Source organism: Neovison vison, chromosome 12 (assembly GCF_020171115.1).
Source record: "Neovison vison isolate M4711 chromosome 12, ASM_NN_V1, whole genome shotgun sequence".
NCBI lineage: Eukaryota > Metazoa > Chordata > Mammalia > Carnivora > Mustelidae > Neogale > Neogale vison.
Genome location: NC_058102.1, coordinates 96490952 through 96509468, shown reverse-complemented (window position 1 = coordinate 96509468; position 18517 = coordinate 96490952). Strand labels below are relative to the sequence as shown.

The 18517-nt window shown below is 42.6% G+C and overlaps 1 pseudogene; it reads right to left on the bottom strand.

The window, feature by feature from the left end:
- Positions 1-1200: 1200 nt before the first annotated feature.
- LOC122890983 lies at positions 1201-17684 on the bottom strand (annotated as a pseudogene).
- Between the last annotated feature and the right edge of the window lie 833 nt (positions 17685-18517).

The following is an 18517-nucleotide window of genomic DNA, read 5'->3' as shown; positions in this document are numbered from 1 at the left end:
CCTCTGCCTGCTGCTCCCCCTGCTTGGACTCCTTCTCTCTTGGTCTCTCTGACAAATAAATAAAATCTTAAAAAAAAAAAAAAAAAAGGAGCTTAATGTGGGACTTGATCCCAGAAACCTGAGATCATGACCTGAGCTGAAATCAGTCAGTTGCTTAACTGACTGAGCCACCCAGGTATCCAGAGCCTATGCTCTTTTTGGCTGGTTAAAGGATTTTTTTCCCTTAAAGCCTAGGGGCGCCTGGGTGGCTGTCAGTTAAGCAACTGACTGATTTTGGTTCAGGTCATGATCTCAGGGTCGTGAGATCCAGCCACATGTTGGGCTCTGTGCCAGGTGTGGAGCCTACTTAAGATTCTCTCTCTCCCTCTGCACCACCCCCCACCTGCACCTGCTCTCTCTAATAAATTAGAATATGCCTTGGTCTTGGTCATCATAGGTAAATATTTTAGGTACCTTCTGTGTTCTTTTTTTTTCTTGTCAAACAATTTACTTGAGGCAACAACTGAAGTATAATTTTTTTCTTTTTGTTAAGAGAGAGAACATGCAAGCATCATAGTGGGAGTGGGTGTGGAGGGAGCAGAGGGAAAGGGAGAGAGACACATATTTTTTCTTTTTAAAGATTTTATTTATTTGACAGAGAGGAAGAGAGAGAGAGCACAAGCAAGGGGAGCAGCAGGCAGGGGGAGAGAGAGAAGCAGGCTCCCCACTGAGCGAGGAGCCCAATGTGGGGGTCATTCCCAGGACCCAAGATCATGACCTGAGCCAAAGGCAGATGCATAACCGACTGAGCCACCCAGGCACCCAGGGAGACAGGATCTTTTTTTTTCCCCCCAGAATTTTTTCTTTTTTTTTAGGGGGAGAGAGTCTTAAGCAGGCTCCGCACGCAGCATGGAGCCCCACAGAGAGCTCAGTCTCATGACTCTGAGATCATGACCTGAGTTGAAAATCAAAAGTCCAACACTTAACCCACTGAGCCACCCAGGTGCCCCCAACTGGAGTGTAATTTAATTCAGCAGGAAATATCACACTTAAAGGGAAAAGAGAGGTAGGGAACCCTTAAATTAAAGTCAAACATTTTTTTCCAAGCCACAGCACTGACATTTTCAAATTGACAAAATAAGTTTGTTTCCGTAAAAGAAAATCATGAGTTCAAAGTTTGCCTTTGAAACAGCTATCCACTTGGTCTCCATTTCTCAAGGCTCAGGGAGTGATACTTGTGGCCTTCCTCAGGGACACATAATCAGTGGTGACATTGAATGGCAGCCTCTGAGTACAGGAAAACTCTTCAGTGGTGCTGAACTCCAGCTTGCTCTGGGGGTCTGTGTAGTTGGCAAGAAGGCCTAAAACATCAGAAGACTTCTTCACTGGTTTAAAGATGGAGAAGCATCAGTACTGGAGTTGCCATGGCCAGGCCCTTTGAGAAGGGAGAATTTGTTTCAAGTGCTTCCAGGTTCTATTCTTCTTGCCAGCTACTGCGCCACCATGGCCAGAGTGCACAAAGTTTGGGTCCTTAAATGGCAATGGCTTGGCAGCATTTTCCATAGGTCTTGTGCTGAAATCAGAGGGCACCATTTTATTCTCACTCATGGCTTCCATGCTGATACCTTGCCTAAAGCTGGTGGTAGACACTTTTTTTTTCCTGGCACTATAACCCCCAGAACTCCTGCCCTTGTGGGAATGACTGGCCAACCTCTTCTTGCTGTTCTGGGCTATTCTGGGCTGGAAGTAGTGGCCACAATTGGAATTTGAGCCACCAATCCTACCCTCCTTGTATCCTTTAATATGTAGTTTTGACATTTTTAATTTCAGGAAGATCTCTTTTTTCTTTAAAGGCAGAAGAATATTCTTTTTTTTTTTAATAAAGATTTTATTTATTTATTTGACAGAGAAAGAGAGATCACAAGTAGGCAGAGAGGTAGGCAGAGAGAGAGGGGGAAGCAGGCTCCCTGCCAAGCAGAGAGCCCGATGCGGGACTCGATCCCAGGACCCTGAGATCATGACCTGAGCCAAAGGCAGAGGCTTTAACCCATTGAGCCACCCAGGCGCCCCTCAGGAAAATCTTGAGTAATTTTTTTGTTTGTTTCTTTGTTGTTCGGGTTTTGTTTCGTTTTGTTTTGTTTCTGTCCCTTTGCTTTAGTTTTTTTTTTATCAGAGATTTCTATTAACCTGTTAGTGGAGGCCTTGAAAATGCTCAAAGGAAGTTGCCTAAAGAAAAGAAATGTGAGCCAAGGATTGATTTTATTTACTTATTTATATTTTATTTTTTCAGTGTTCCAAGGTTCATTGTTTATGCACCACACCCAGTGCTCCATGCAATATGTGCCCTCCTTAGTTACCCACGACCAGGCTCACCTATCCCTCCCCTCTCCCCTCCAAAACCCTCAGTTTGTTTCTCAGAGTCCACAGTCTCTCATGTCTTGTCTCTCCGTCTGATTCCCCCTCTGATTCACTTTACCTTTCCTTCTCCTAATGTCCTCCATGTTATTCGAGCCAAGGATTTTATATCTTCCTTGTCTGTCTTTACTATTTGTCACTTTCTATTGAAACCTCTTATTTCATTTGTTTTTACTTAAAAATTTTTCCCTTTAATTATTATTTTACTTTTTTTTTTTTAAAGATTTTATTTATTTATTTATTTGACAGAGAGAAATCACAAGTAGGCATAGAGGCAAGCAGAGAGAGAGAGAGGAGGAAGCAGGCTCCCCGCCGAGCAGAGAGCCCGATGCGGGACTCGATCCCAGGACCCCGAGATCATGACCCGAGCCGAAGGCAGCGGCTCAACCCACTGAGCCACCCAAACATTTTTTAAAATTTTAATTAATTATTTTAAAAAGATTTCATTTACTTATTTATTTTGAGAGAGAGAGAGCAGGGGGAGAAAAGAGGCAGGGAGAAGAATGGGTAAAGAATCCCAAGCAGACTCCACACTGAGCAACCCTGAGATCATGACCTGAGTTGAAACCAAGCATCAGACCCTCAACCAACTGAGGTACCAAGGTACCCCTAACTTAATTTTTTAAAAAGATCTTATTTATTTGAGAGAGAGAAAGAGAGATGGAGAGAGCACCAGAGGGGGAAGGGGAAGAAGGAGAGGGACAAGCAGACTCCCCACTGAGCCGGGTGCCCATCCTGGGGCTTGATCCGAGATAATGACCTGAGTCGAAGTCAGAAGCTCAACCAACGGAGTCAACCAGGTGCCTCTTTATTTTTTAAATTTATTTTTTATTTATTTTTGGCATAACAATATTCATTATTTTTTTCACCACACCCAGTGCTCCATGCAATCCATGCCCTCACCAATACCCACCACCTGGTACCCCAACCTCCCCCCCACCTGCCAATTCAAACCCCTCAGATTGTTTTTCAGAGTCCATAGTCTCTCATGGTTCACTTCCCCTTCCAATTTCCCCCAACTCCCTTCTCCTCTCTAACTCCCCATGTCCTCCATGCTATTTGTTATGCTCCACAAATAAGTGAAACCATATGATAATTGACTCTCTCTGCTTGACTGATTTCACTCAGCATAATCTCTTCCAGTCCCTTCCATGTTGCTACAAAAGTTGGGTATTCATCCTTTCTGATGGAGGCATAATACTCCATAGTGTATATGGACCACATCTTCCTTATCCATTCTTCCATTGAAGGGCATCTTGGTTCTTTCCAGTTTGGCGACTGTGGCCATTGCTGCTATAAACATTGGGGTACAGATGGCCCTTCTTTTCACTACATCTGTATCTTTGGGGTAAATACCCAGGAGTGCAATTGCAGGGTTATAGGGAAGTTCTATTTTTAATTTCTTTTTTTTTTCCCAATTTATTTATTTTCAGAAAAACAGTATTCATTATTTTTTCACCACACCCAGTGCTCCATGCAAGCTGTGCCCTCTATAATACCCACCACCTGGTACCCCAACCTCCCACCCACCCGCCACTTCAAACCCCTCAGATTGTTTTTCAGAGTCCATAGTCTCTCATGGTTCATCTCCCCTTCCAATTTACCCAAAAGCACATACCCTCCCCAATGTCCATAACCCTACCCCCCTTCTCCCAACCCCCCTCCCCTCTATTTTTAATTTCTTGAGGAATCTCCACACTGTTCTCCAAAGAGGCTGCACCAACTTGCATTCCCACCAACAGTGTAAGAGGGTTCCCCTTTCTCCACATCCTCTCCAACACATGTTGTTTCCTGTCTTGTTAATTTTGGCCATTCTAACTGGTATAAGGTGGTATCTCAATGTGGTTTTAATTTGAATCTCCCTGATGGCTAGTGATGATGAACACTTTTTCATGTGTCTGATAGCCATTTGTATGTCTTCACTGGAGAAGACTCTGTTCATATCTTCTGCCTATTCATCAAAATCAAAAGCTTCTGCACAGCAAAGGAAACAGTCAAAAAAACAAAGACGCAACCCACGGAATGGGAGAAGATATTTGCAAATGACAGTACAGACAAAAGGTTGATATCCAAGATCTATAATGAACTCCTCAAACTCAACAAACACAAAACAGACAAGCATATCAAAAAATGAGCAGGTGCCTCTTTTAAATTTAATTTTCAGAAATTTTATATCTAGTGTGGGGCTCCCGCTGGATCCCACCCCAGGTTCCGGGATCACACACTCTTCCAAGTGAGCCAGCCAGGGGTCTCAAATCTTGGCATTTTTTGTTTAAAGCTTTTATTTATTTGTTTATTTATTTATTTATTTATTTGAGAGAGGGAGAGAGCAGAGACAGTGACAGAGATACGGAGAAAGAGCATGAGCAAAGAGGAGATGGAGAGGCAGACTCCCTGCTGAGCAGGTAAGGCTTGATCCTAGGAACCTGGGACCATGATCTGAGCCAGAGGCAGATACTTAACAACTGAGCCACCCAGGTGCCCCATTACTTTTTATGTGCCCATGCTCTTTTTATGGGCAAATAATATTCAATTTTCTGGATATGTAAAGTTTTGTTTATCCATTTTTCAGTTGATGGACATTTGGGTTGTTTCCATTGTAGGGGAGGCAAACTTTACCTCTACCCATCTTAGGTTCTCAGCTGGAGCTCTTTAACAAGAAAGATAGATTAACAAGATAAAACAGAGAAGTTTTTAACACATGCAGCACTCATTAGAGGGGAGGAACCTCAATGGAGAGTAATTCAAAGTGGTGGCTTAGAACCTGTAATATAACATCTTCAACAAAGAGCAAGAAATCTATGGGAAAATGACAAGAGAGGACAAAGGAAAAAAGAGTTTTTCACTTCTAGGGGCAGCAAATGGTGGGATGGTAAACATATGGGAGGACACTAATGGAGTGAGGATTGTTTGCTGATTTTTCTGGTGCCATTTCTGGGCTGATAAGAGTCTAGAGCATCTCCAGTAAAGAATTTATATTCTGCCTTTAGGCAGAAAAGAGGGGGAGAGAGAGAGCTTTTTAGTGTTTGCTGCTTCTTAATTGCCTTTAGTTCAAAATAACTTCATGTCAAAGAGGTATATTTTGGGGTGACATTTTGGTTTCCTTCACTATCTTTTGGCTATTATGAATAATGCTGCTATAAACATTCATGCACAAGTTTTTGTGGAGAGCCGTGTTTTCATTTCTCTTGGGTATATAATCAGGAATGGAATTGCTGAGTCATTTTATCTACTCTTTGTTTCGATTAATGGACATAGTCTTCAGGATGTGCTAAATGGTAGTCCCATCTGTAATCTGTTATTCAATCCTGGACAACACACATTGACAACTGGGCCATGTACAGCGAAGAGAGGCCAGTGCAATCGAGAAGCGATTCTTAATCAAGTCACCTGAAGATTAAGGGGAAGATGTGCAGACATCTAGCTGGAGAAAGGAAAACTAAAGGGGAAAGGAGGGACATATTCGAAGATCTAAAGGGTTGTTATATAAAAGGGTGATCAACCAGAGGGTAGAACTAAGTGTACTAGGTAGAAGTTTCAGAGAGATATAACTGGTCTGAAGATTTTCCTCCCTCCCTCCCTTCCTTCTTTCTTTCCTTCCTTCCTTCCTCTCTCCCTCCCTCCTTCTTTCCTTTCCAATTATTTTATGTTTTGATTACATAAAACATGAATAAAACATGAAAAGTACAAAAAATGTACAATGGCATCTTGCATTCAGCTTCCCTTCATATAGGCAGTTTCTTATATATCCTTTGAGATATATAAACAGATTTTTAAATTTTTTTAAGGATTTTATTTTTATGTAATCTCTGTTCTCAATGTGGGGCTGGAACTCTCATCCCCAAGCTCAAGGCTAAGGCTGTTCCATCTGATCCAGCCAAGCACCCCAGATTTTCTAATTTTACAAGAAGAAATTTACTTTGCTTTAAAAGAGAGTGAAAACATTTCTAACTTTAAAAAAAAATTTGGAGGGGCACCTGGGTGGCTCAGTGGGTTGGGCCTCTGCCTTCAGCTCGGGTCATGATCTCAGGGTCCTGGGATTGAACCCCACGTCAAGCTCTCTGCTCGGTGGGGAGCCTGCTTCCCCCTCTCTCTCTGCCTCTCTGCCTACTTGTGATCTCTCTCTGTCAAATAAATAAATAAATAAAATCTTTAAAAACATTTTTTTTATTTTACTGTGCCCCAATCCTATGATGACTATCTCAGGCATTTGCTATCCTGGAGATATTAAGGAGAAATACACAAATGATCATCTCTGAATCTTATGGGGTATTTTTTTCTTGCAGTTTATTTGTTGAGGACGCTTAATTGTTATCCTATAGAATTTCCCATTTCTAGATTTTGCTGGTAGAATTTTCTGCATTCTGAATTTTGCTGTGTGTTATCTTTCCTTTGTTTTATGAATTTCTTGCAAATTGGTATTGGATTGAGAGGAAAAGATTCAGATTTGATTATTTTAGTAAGCCTACCTCATAGAAGGTGATGAGTTTCTTACATCAGGAGTTATATAATATCTGGTTATCTCTTTTTGTGATGTTAGCAATTATTATTGCCCAAAATTCTGGTGTTCTCATTGTATCATTCCTTCTTCATGTATTAGCTGCCATACTTTTTTTTTTTTAAAGATTCATTTAATCTTAAATGAGTGAGGAGGGGAGGGCCAGAAGGAGAGAATTGTCAAGCAGACTTCCTGCAGACCACAGAGCCTGACTCAGGGCTGGGTCTCGCAATCCATGAGATCATGACCTGAGCCAAAACTAAGTTGGACGCTTAATTGACTGAGCCACCCAGGCACCCCAGCTGCCATACTTTTATAATGAAGAACTTCCCCTCAAAGTAGTAGTTGGCAAGGCAAGATAAATTTTTGTTACTTTATCCAGAGTTTTCAGAATAGTGGGTTGGTTCCCTATCATCTTACATGACTAGTATTTTTTTTAAAGTAACATTATGAATTCATGGATTTAAATCTATTTAAGGTGTTCCATTGTGGTTATTATTCCTGTCAAATTGGGATGGTTACACTGGGAGCTTCTTCAGTTTGGCTCTTGAGTTCTTTTGATAACACCTTAGTAGTTGGGCACCTGGGTGGCTCCGTGGGTTAAGCCTCTGCCTTCAGCTCAGGTCATGATCTCAGGATCCTGGGATCAGTCCCGCGTCGGGTTCTCTCCTCCTCGGGGATCCTGCTTCCTTCTCTCTCTCTGCCTGCCTCTCTGCCTGCTTGTGATTTCTCTCTGTCAAATAAATAAAATCTTAAAAAAACAAAACAACCTTAGTGGTCTTTGATAGTTTCTCCCATTCTCTCTTCAACCCACTATAAATTAAGTGTAATCCCCATCATGTGAGACAATATGTCTTGTTAAGGTCATCAAACACCTCCTTATGTGGTCAAATCCCTGCTCAACTCTCAATCTTCAACTTTTTTGCCCTCCTAGTAGTATTTGTGCCTGCTTATTAGGTCTTCTTTGCTTATCTTCTGAAACCATCTTCTTTTCTGGTTTTCCTCCTACTTCACTGAACACGGGCTTTCTGTCCTCTTTGCTGGATCTTCCCCTCTTCCTAAGATCAAACTCTAAGACCAAGGACCAAACTCTAGAACCCTCTATTGTTTACAGGTTAAAAAGAAGAAGAAGATATAGCAAAGGAAGAGCAAACTAAGCCAAAATCTAGCAGAAGTAAGGAAATAATAAATACTAGAGCAGAGCTAGAGAATAGAAAAATAATGATAAATGAAACCTGAAGTTGGTTCTCCAAAAAGAACAAAACTAACAAACCTTAGCTAGTCTAAGAAAAAAAGAAACACAAATAACTAAAAATCAGAAGTAAAAGTGGAGATGATACTACCAAACTTACAGAAATAAAAAAGACTGTGAGAGAATACTATGAACAATTTTACACCAACAAATTGGATTATCTACATGAAATGGGCAAATCCCTAGAAACACAGGAATTACTAAAACCAACTCAAGCAGAAATAAAAAATCTGAACAGACCTATAACAAATAAAGATAATGAATCAGTAACCAAAAACTTCCCAACAAAAATAAAGTCCAAGACCAGATGGCTTCACTGGTGAACTATACCAAACATTTTTTTTTTAAGATTTTATTTATTTATTTGAGAAAGAGTGAGAGCACAAGCAGGGGGAGTGGAGGAGGGAGAGGGAGAAGCAGGCTCCACGCTGAGCAGGGAGCCAAATGTGGGGATCCATCCCAGGACCCTGGGATCATGATCAGAGCCAAAGGGAGATGCTTAAGTAACTGAACCACCCAGGAACCCCTGAGTTCTACCAAAAATTTTAAGAATTAATACCAATCCTTTCAAACTTTTAAAAAAAGAAAATAAAAGAGGAGGAGGGGGAATGTGCTAACTCATTCCATGAAACCAATATTACCTTGACACAAAAATCAGAAAAAGACATCCCAAGAAAAAAAATTACAATTCAGTGTCATTCGGTTTCTTTACAATACTGTACAATCATCACCTCTATCTAGTTCCAAATAATTTTCTTCACCCCATAATAAAACCCCATATTCATGAAGTAATCACTCCCTTTATTCCCCTACCTCCAGTCCCTGGCAACCATCATTTTTTCATTTTTTGTGGATTTACCTATTCTGAATCATTTATATAAATGGAATCATACAATATGTTATCACGTATGTCTGGCTTTCTTTCACTCAATACAACGTTTTTGAGGTTTAGTCACATTGTAGGATGTAACAATTGTTTATTTTCTTTTTTTTAAAGATTTTTAATTTATTTATTTTATAGAGAGACAGAAAGTTTACAAGTAGGCAGAGAGGCAGACAGAGAGGGAGGGGGAAAGGAAGCAGGCTCTCCACTGAGCAGAGAGTCTGATGCCGGGCTTGATTCCAGGACCCTGAGATCATGACCTGAGCTGAAGGCAGAGGCCCAACCCACTGAGCCACCTAGGCGCCCCCAATTGTTTATTTTCTAAGACAGTAGAAAACTTTCAATATTTTGCCCTTAGATGTATATGATATTTGCTGTAGGTTTTTGGTAGATACCCTCTATCAAAAAGAAAAAAATTTTTTTTTTTTTTTTTTTTTTTTGTCAGAAAGAGAGAGAGAAAGCACACAAGCAGGCAGAGAGGCAGGCAGAAGTGGAGAGAGAGGCAGAGAGAGAGGCAGGCTCGCGCCAAGCAAGAAGCCTGATGCGGGACTCAATCCCAGGACCCTGGGATCATGACTCCAGCCAAAAGCAGCGGCTTAACCCACTGAGCCACCCAGGCATCCCATCTATCAAAAATTTTTAAAGTCTTATCCATTTCTAGTTTGCTAATAAGTTTTTTAATCATCAGTGGTTGTTGAATTTTATCAAATACTTTTTCTGTGGGGCGCCTGGGTGGCTCAGTGGGTTAAAGCCTCTGCCTTCAGCTCAGGTCATGATCCCAGAGTCCTGGGATCGAGCCCCGCATTGGGCTCTCTGCTCTGCCGGGAGCCTACTTCCCCCTCTCTCTCTGCCTGCCTCTCTGCCTACTTGTGATTTCTGTCTGTCAAATAAATAAATAAAATCTTTTAAAAAAAATACTTTTTCTGCAACTATAGAGAGGATTACATGATTTTTCTCTTTTATTCTATTAATGTGGTAAATTGTATTGTTTGGTTTTCCAATGTTAAACCACACTGGAATTACTGAAATAAAGTCAAGCTGATTATAATGTTTCTTAATGTCTTTTAACATATTGATAGATCCTATTTGCTATTATGTGTGGGATTTTCACATCAAAGTTTATGAGAAAGGACTCTGTACTTGCCCTACTTTATCATTTAAACTTATATTTAAATTATATATAATTCAAATTTTTCTTCACGTTATATTGTCTCAAGATGAACTGGAAATTTTCTTTTTCTCTATTATCTAGAAAAGTTTTTGTAAGATTGGTGTTATTTCTTCCCCAAATGTTTGGAATAATTCACTAATACATCCATCTGGGTTTATAGTTTTCTTTATGGGAAAGCTTTAAATTATGTATTCAGTTTACTTACCAGATATAGGACCATTCAGAACTTTCTATTACTTCTTTGATCAGTTTAGCAAGTTTTGTTTTCCTAAGAAGGTATCTGTTTCAAGTAAATTTTAAATTTTATTTATTTATTTTCTTTTTTTTTTTTTAAGATTTTGTTTACTTGACAGAGACACCGAGAGGAGGAACACAACCAGGGGGAGTAGGAGAGGGAGAAGCAGGCTTCCCACTGAGCAGGGAGCCTGATGCGGGGCTCGATCTCAGGATGCTGGGATTATGACCTGAGCTGAAGGCAGATGCCCAACAACTGAACCACCCAGGCGCCCCTAAATCTTATTTATTTATTTATTTATAAAGATTTTATTTTTTTATTTATTTGACAAAGAGAGATCACAAGTAGACGGAGAGGCAGGCAGAGAGAGAGAGAGGGAAGCAGGCCCCCTGCTGCGCACAGAGCCCGATGTGGGACTCGATTCCAGGACCTGAGATCATGACCTGAGCCGAAGGCAGCGGCTAACCCACTGAGCCACCCAGGCGCCCCAATTTTATTTATTTTTAAAAGATTTTATTTTTAAGTAGGGGCACCAGGCTGGTTCAATCCGTAGAGCATATGAATCTTGATCTCAGCGTTGTGAGTTTGAGCTCCACCTCCAGTGTAGAGATTACTTAAAAATAATTTTAAGATTTTATCTTTAGAAAATAAACCTTTCAGAAAACATGGAGTTGTTCCTTTGGCCACAAACATGTAAATATAAAAGAAATATGATATTGTAGACATTAAGGAAATGGGCACTATTCATAAAGGAACACTGCAAGGGGCGCCCAGGTGGCTTAGTCAGATGAACGTCTACTTTCTGCTCAGATCAAGAGGAATCGAGCCCCATGTGGGGCTCCCTGGTCTGTGGGGAGTCTGCTTGTCCCGGCTCCTCCTGCTTGTGCTCTCTCTCTCTCTGTCAAATAAATAAATTGAATCTTTAAAAAAAAAAAAGGAAAGAAAGAAAAAGAAAAAAGGAAACACCCCACAAATGTTACCATGGCAAAACCAGAGAAGTCTATGATGTTACCCAGCATGCTCTGCATTGTTGTAAGCAAACAAATTAAGGGCTAGATTCTTGTCAAGAGAATTAATATACATATTGAGCATAATAAGCACTCTAAGAGCTGAGACAGTTTCTTGAAATGTGTGAAGGTAAATGATCAAGAAAGAAGCAAATGAAAAAAGTACTTGGGAAGCACCCGCTTGTGCTACCCAGAGAAGAATACTTCGTGAGAACAAGTGTGGAAAGGGGACTGGGCTGCTGGAACCCATTCCTTATGAATTCATCACAGGCGTATGAAGAAGAAAAGACCACTGAACTGTGGGGGGGGGATAAAAGGCAAAAGTAGTAGTCCCCATCATATCTTCATTTAATCCACCAATCCGGCCCCTACAAAAACCAGGTACTGGAGGATATTTGTGAACCACTATATAATTCAGCCAAGTAGTAGCCCTAATTGCAGGTGCTTTGCCACACATGGTATCATTGCTAGAGCAGATTAGCAGGGGCCCAAGTATATGGTATGCAACCCTTGATCCGCAAATGCATTCTTTTCCATCCCTATCAGAAAGAAAAGAAACCCTTCACGTTCACTTGTAAAAGGCAACACTGTTCACTTACAGTCTTACCCCAGGGCTCTGTTTATTCTTCTGCTCTCTGTCATTAAATGATCTGAAGAGAGCTAACCGGCTAGACATCTCTCACAGATCCCAGATGGATCTGCTACATTGATAACATCATGCAACATGGACTGGTTGAGCGGGAAGTGGCAAGTATGTCACGTGCCTTCGTACAACACTTGCTCTATAGAGGGTGAGACATTAACCTTTTTTCAGAGTTGAAGCCTTTTGACTGCTCAGCAATCGCCTTCTCCTATCCAATCTTGCTTCCTTTCTTTCCTTTAAGTGTTGATTCCAAGAGCACTCAGTAATAGACTGCCTATATTCTATTGTCCATCTTAGAAATGGCTTCCCTAGAAACTCAATCTGTGATCAAGGGAAAAACTTTGCCAGGCAAAAATAAATAAATAAATAAACCGAAAATAAATTGGGGTTTTAATATGTGATAAAATTCTAAAAAGAGGGGCGCCTGGGTGGCTCAGTGGATTAAGCCGCTGCCTTCGGCTCAGGTCATGATCCCAGTGTCCTGGGATAGAGCCCCACATCGGGCTCTCTGCTCAGCAGGGAGCCTGCTTCCCCTTCTATCTCTGCCTGACTCTCTGCCTACTTGTGATCTCTCTCTCTGTCAAATAAATAAATAAAATCTTTTAAAAAAAATTCTAAAAAGAAAAAATGTTTTTGAAGATTTTATTTATTTATTTGACAGACATCACAAATAGGCAAAGAGGCAGGCAGAGAGAGAGGGAGAAGCAGGCTCCCTGCTGAGCAGAGAGCCCGATCATGCCCTGGGATCATGACCTGAGTGAGCTGAAGGCAGAGGCTTAACCCACTGAGCCACCCAGGCACCCCTATTTTCTTAATTAAAAAAAAGGGGGGTTGCCTGGCTGGATTAGCTGGTGGGACATGCAACTATTGATCTCAGGGTCATGATGAGTTCAAGACCCATGCTGGGCCTGGAGCCTACTTAAAATAAAAAATTTTTAAATGTAACGTGTGATAAAATTCAAAGCAAAAAATTATGGGGCCACGGCACCCGAGGTGGCACAATCAGTTGAGGATCAAACTCTTCATTTCGACTCCAGTCATGATCTCAAGGTCCTGGAATCAAGTCCCAAATCAGGCTCTCTGCTCAGTGGAGAGCCTGCTTCTCCCGCTCCCTCTTCCTGTTGCTCTGCCTACTTGTGCTCTCTCTCTCTGTCAAATAAATAAAAACCTTTTTAAAAAAAAGATTCTCTCTCCTTCTGCTCCTCCCCCCCAAATAAATAAGTCTTTAAAAAATATGTGGGAACAAAGAGAGAGTATTATATAATGATAAAACGAAGAAAATATAACTAACATAAATGTGCTTGGCAATACAGGCTCAAAATACATGAATAGTAATAGTTTGGGTCACGTGGCTGACTCGGTGAGTAGAGCATGAGACTCTTGATCTTGGGGTTGTAACTTTGAGCCCCACATTGTGCACAGAGATTACTTAAAAATAAAATCTTTAAAGGTGATTTGGTTGCCCTAACCAACTCTTAATTTTGGCTCAGGTCCTGATCTCAGGATTGTAGGATCAGCTGCGAGTCAGGCTCCAAGCTGGACATGGAGTCTGTTTAGGATTCTCTCTCTCTCCCTCTGTTGTCCTCACCCTCTCCCTTTTGAAGAAGAAGGAAAAAGGAAGATGAAGGGGGAAGAGGAGGAAGAAGAAGAAGATGGGAAGGAGGAGGAGGAGGGGAAGGAGGAGAAGAAGAAGAAGAAGAAGAGGAAGAGGAAGAGTTTAAAACCAACTAGATAGGGGTGCTGGGTGGCTCAGTGGGTTAAGCCTCTGCCTTCTGCTCGGGTCATGATCCCAGCATCCTGGGATCGAGCCCGGCATTGGGCTCTCTGCTCAGTGGGGAGCCTGCTTCCTCCTCTCTCTCTCTCTGCCTGCCTCTCCCCCAACCTGAGATCTCTGTCTGTCAAATAAATAAATAAAATCTTAAAAAAAAAATCAAGATCAGGGGCACCTGGGTGGCTCAGTTGGTGATCCTGGGGTCCTGGGATCGAGCCCCACATGGGGCTCCCTGCTCAGTGGGGAACCTACTTCTCCCTCTTCCTCTGCTGCTCTGCCTGCTTGTGCTCTCTCGCTCTCTCTGTCAAATAAATAAATAAAAGGAAAAAAGGTAAAAAAAAAAAAATCAAGATCACAAACCATAAGAAGTAAAATCGATTAGATTATACCAAAAAACAGGATATCTGTCCAATAAACAATATTGACAGAGTTAATAATAAAAGTTGGGAAAAGATATTTGCAATGTCTAAAATCAACAAAGGACTAATATCTAAACTTACAATTAACTGATGCAAATCAATGTAAAAAATTTGGGAATCCTTTGGGCGCCTGGTTGGCTCAGTTGTTAGGCGTCTGCCTTCAGCTTGCGTCAAGATCCTGGGGTCCTGGTACTGAGCCCCACATAGGGCTCCCTGCTCAGTGCGAGGCCTTCTTCTCCCTCTCCTACTTCCCCTGCTTGTGTTTTCTCCTCTAGCTGTTTGTCTGTCAAATAAATAAAATCTTAAAAAAAAAAAAATGAGGTGCCTAGGTGTCTCAGTTGGCTAAGCATCTACCTTCAGCTCAGGTCATGAGCCTGGGGTCCTGGGATCAAGCCCCGCATCAGGCTCAGGCTCCCTGCTCCATGAGGAGTCTACTTCTCCCTCTCTTTCTGCCCCTCTCCCTGCTCATACGCTCACCCGTGGGCTCTCTCTCTCTCCCCCAAATAAATAAATAAAATATTTTTAAAAATGTGAATTCCTATAGAAAAATTGGCAAAGGAAAACAAAGAGACAATTCATAAAAGAGAAAAACCAAAAGTAAGAATAAATTTAAGATGTCAAACATATTAGTAATTAAATAAATTGAAGGAGATATTTTAAATTCATGGCAAATGAGAAAATTGGAAACCTGAATAACATTAAGTGTTGTCAAGCAAAAAAGTTGAGATATAGAAATCCCACCATTGATGGTCTGGCATTTCAGAGAGTGTGGAGCTCAAAATGCACAAGAAATGACCACAGAACTAAAGGAGAAATGTCCACACGCGGCATCACTTGGGGTAGTAGGAAGCTGAAGGCACTTACTGGAGTAGTGAACAAATAAAAGCATAGGGATCCACATAATAGTGTATCTTGCAGCAGTTAGGAGCAAAGGACTAGAAAGCCATGAGATCAAAGAAAGTTAGTTTTTACTTATTTATTTATTTATTTTTATTTTTAAAGTGGGTTTTTTTTGTTTTTTGTTTTTTTGGTTTTTTTTTTTTTGGACAAACAGAGATCACAAGTAGGCAGAGGGGCAGGCAGAGAGAGAGGAGGATGCAGGCTCCCTGCTGAGCGGAGAGCCGGATGAGGGGCTCCATCCGAGAACCCTGACACCATGACCCAAGCCGAAGGCAGAGGCTTTAACCCAAAGAGCCACCCAGGTGCCCCTAATTTTATTTTTTTTTAAAGATTTGTTTATATATTTATCAAGGAGAGAGAGCATGTACCCACGAACAGGGGGAATGGCAGGCAGAGGGAAAAGTAGGCTCCGTACCGAACAAGTAGCCGGATGTGGGACTCAATCCCAGTACCCCAGATCATGATCTGAGTCAAAGGCGGATACTTTAACGGACTAAGCCATCCAATTGTCCCGGAAGTTTATTTTATTTTTAAGGTGGCAGATATTACTGCACATTTGTATGCTAATGTGAAAGATCTAGTAGAAAATTTGATAATATAGGAGAAAGGGAAGAAGAAATAGACTGAGATACAGAACTGATACCTATAGACTGAGGTATAAGAAGGTGGGCATGGTGGTGAGGGATGGAAATGGGAGGGGACAGCTGGCTTAAACAGAAGCAAGAATGATTCATTGTAACAAGATGAAGTCCCAGTATGTAAAAGAGGCTGGAGGTAAATTGGCCAGATTGGTGGTAGAAAGATAACTATGTTTTCTTTTGATTATTTCTATTTTCACAGTAAAATAAGAACCAGTCATCAGCTAAGTGTAAGGAAAGATAAGGGATGCTAGAAAGATAAGGCAGAGACTTGTAAATAAAGTCTCCCTTTCTTCATTTATGCAGTGAGGGCAGCACCTAACACAACTGGCCACTTAAGTGTGTCAGCTTTATCCGCTTTATCCAGTGTTCATATCCCTGATTCTTAGCATGATGTCTAAGTATAAGAATATATACCAGTAAACACACCCTGGGATCTAGCTGGAGAGGGAGAAAGTGGGGTTGCTCATAGAGGGAATAAATAGAGGTAGCATTCATTGAATGCTTTTTTTTTTTTTTTAAGATTTTATTTATTATTTGACAGAGCCAGTGAGAGAGGGAACACTAGCAGAGGGAGTAAGGGAGAATCAGGCTTCCTTCTGAGCAAGGAGCCCAATGAGGGGCTCGATCCCAGGACCCTAAGATCATAACCTGAGCTGAAGGCAGACACCAACTGAGCCACCCAGGCGCCTCCATCATCTGCCTTCAGATCCAGACATGATCTCAGGGCTCTGGGGTTGAGCCCCAGGTCCAGCTCACTGCTCAGCAGGGAATCTGCTTCTCCCTCTCCCTCTGCCACCCGCCTTGTGCCTACTCTCTCTCTCAAATAAATAAATAAAATCTTTTAAAAATTCATTTAATTTATTTATTTGAGAGAGGGAGGTGGAGAGGGGGAGGGAGAAAGAACCTGAAGCCAACGCCACACTGAGCCAGAAGGGTAGCTGGATCCCACCACCTGGAGATCATGATTGGAGAGGAAACTGAAAGTTGGTGGATTAGCAGACTGAGACATCCAGGTGCCCCTCATTGAATGCTTTTTTTTTAATTGAAGGCTTCTTAAAGGACCAGCATGACACTGTAATTAAGAGCTCTACTAGCCTTTTCTCACTGCATTCTAACAACAGCCTTATAGATTGATAGAACTGTTTTACAAAGAAACTAAAGAGGGTTTTCTCTTTCAAAACCAGAACCTTGAACATCAGGTGGATGCTTAATAAAAGGAAAGGCCCCTGAAAATGCTCAGTTAGCTGATGAGAACTTGATTCTGAGCAGATGAAGCTCCAGTCTCTGTGATGGAAGAAACCTGCAACGAACCCTGAGCTCCCTCTCCTGATACACCTGATTCACCGTCAGGGAGTGGGTGACCTTGAAGGATCCACCCATTTCCAGTTCTGCAAAATCAAGTGATGTTGCCTACCCCACAAGTTTATGTTAAGTGAAATATCTATCTAAGTTTGGGGAAACGTTTGCAAATGAAGTGATATATGTATGTATATGTTAATGTTTCCCTGTTGATATTACTATTATGACTGTTATGCAAGCGTCCAGGGCAAGGCCAACGCCTGAGGGCAAAGGTGAGCCTCCCGTAGAGAATCGGCGCTCTGGGTGCATATCAATATAGAACAAGTTTATAAAGAATTCTAGGCGGAGGGGCGTCTCAATAGGGGCGAAATCTTTCTCCTTCCAAGTCTGGGTCTCGGGCTGGAAACTTGGGGAAATAATTAGGGTCTCTGGATTTCAGGCTCATCCGGAATGCCAATCTTAGGGATCTGAAATGCGACGCCGTGTGGGGCCTCACTGCCGCCCGTTGGGCACCAGGGGGCGCCCATCGGATCCGTCCGGAGGCTGGCCGGGTTTGGGGCAGCCAAGCCATTCGCGTTGCGCGTGGGACATCAGGATCTGGGAGCTGGTGCTGGAGGTGCCAAGTGTCCGTGCCGTTCGTGGACGCAGTCTCTGCTGCCCTCTTTGAGCCCCCCTTTCCAGCGAGAGCCGGGGCTTGGAAGGCGCCCGAAAAGGCGTGAGCGCCTGTAGTGGGGACGATGTAGCCGGTGTGGGTCCGCATTAAAGCGGCGGGAATTCCGGCCGCCCCGACGGCTCGGTGACTCGTGTGGAAGGGAAGGCAGCTGTTCTCCCAGGCGGCCGTCGGGGGCAGCAGAGGGGACCGCGACAGGTGCGGGAGCCCCTCCCGCGGTGGAAGTGAAAAGGCGGGCTTCGGGACTGTTCCCAGGCTGGAAACCGCCCCCGCCCCCCGCCCTGAGCCAAATCCCCCGGAGAGGCCGGGCCGGCGCCGGGTCTGGAGGAGGAAGTTGCCGGAGACAGTGCGATTTCACGCGGTCTCTGGGGCTCGGGTTCCTCGGCAGGGTAGATGAATTATGGGGTTTCGGAGGGTTTCCGGGGAAACTGAGGTGGCCTAAGAATGAGGCAAACACCTTTCTCCTCAAACACACACACACACACACACACACACACACACACACTCACATTCAGAGAGAAAAACCCCCAAGTGACCCAACCGGCTAGGGAAGTTGAGTGATTTGGTTAATGGGCGAGGCCAACTTTCAGGGGGCCGGGCTTTGAAGCGCTCTCTCCACCCCCAGTACCTTTTCCCTTTGGAGGCATTTGGGGGCGTTTGGAATCTTGGCCTCCCCTTAGTCCAGCTCCCGAAGAGAAATTAGGGCGAGACCCATGCCCGATGTGCGTGACTCT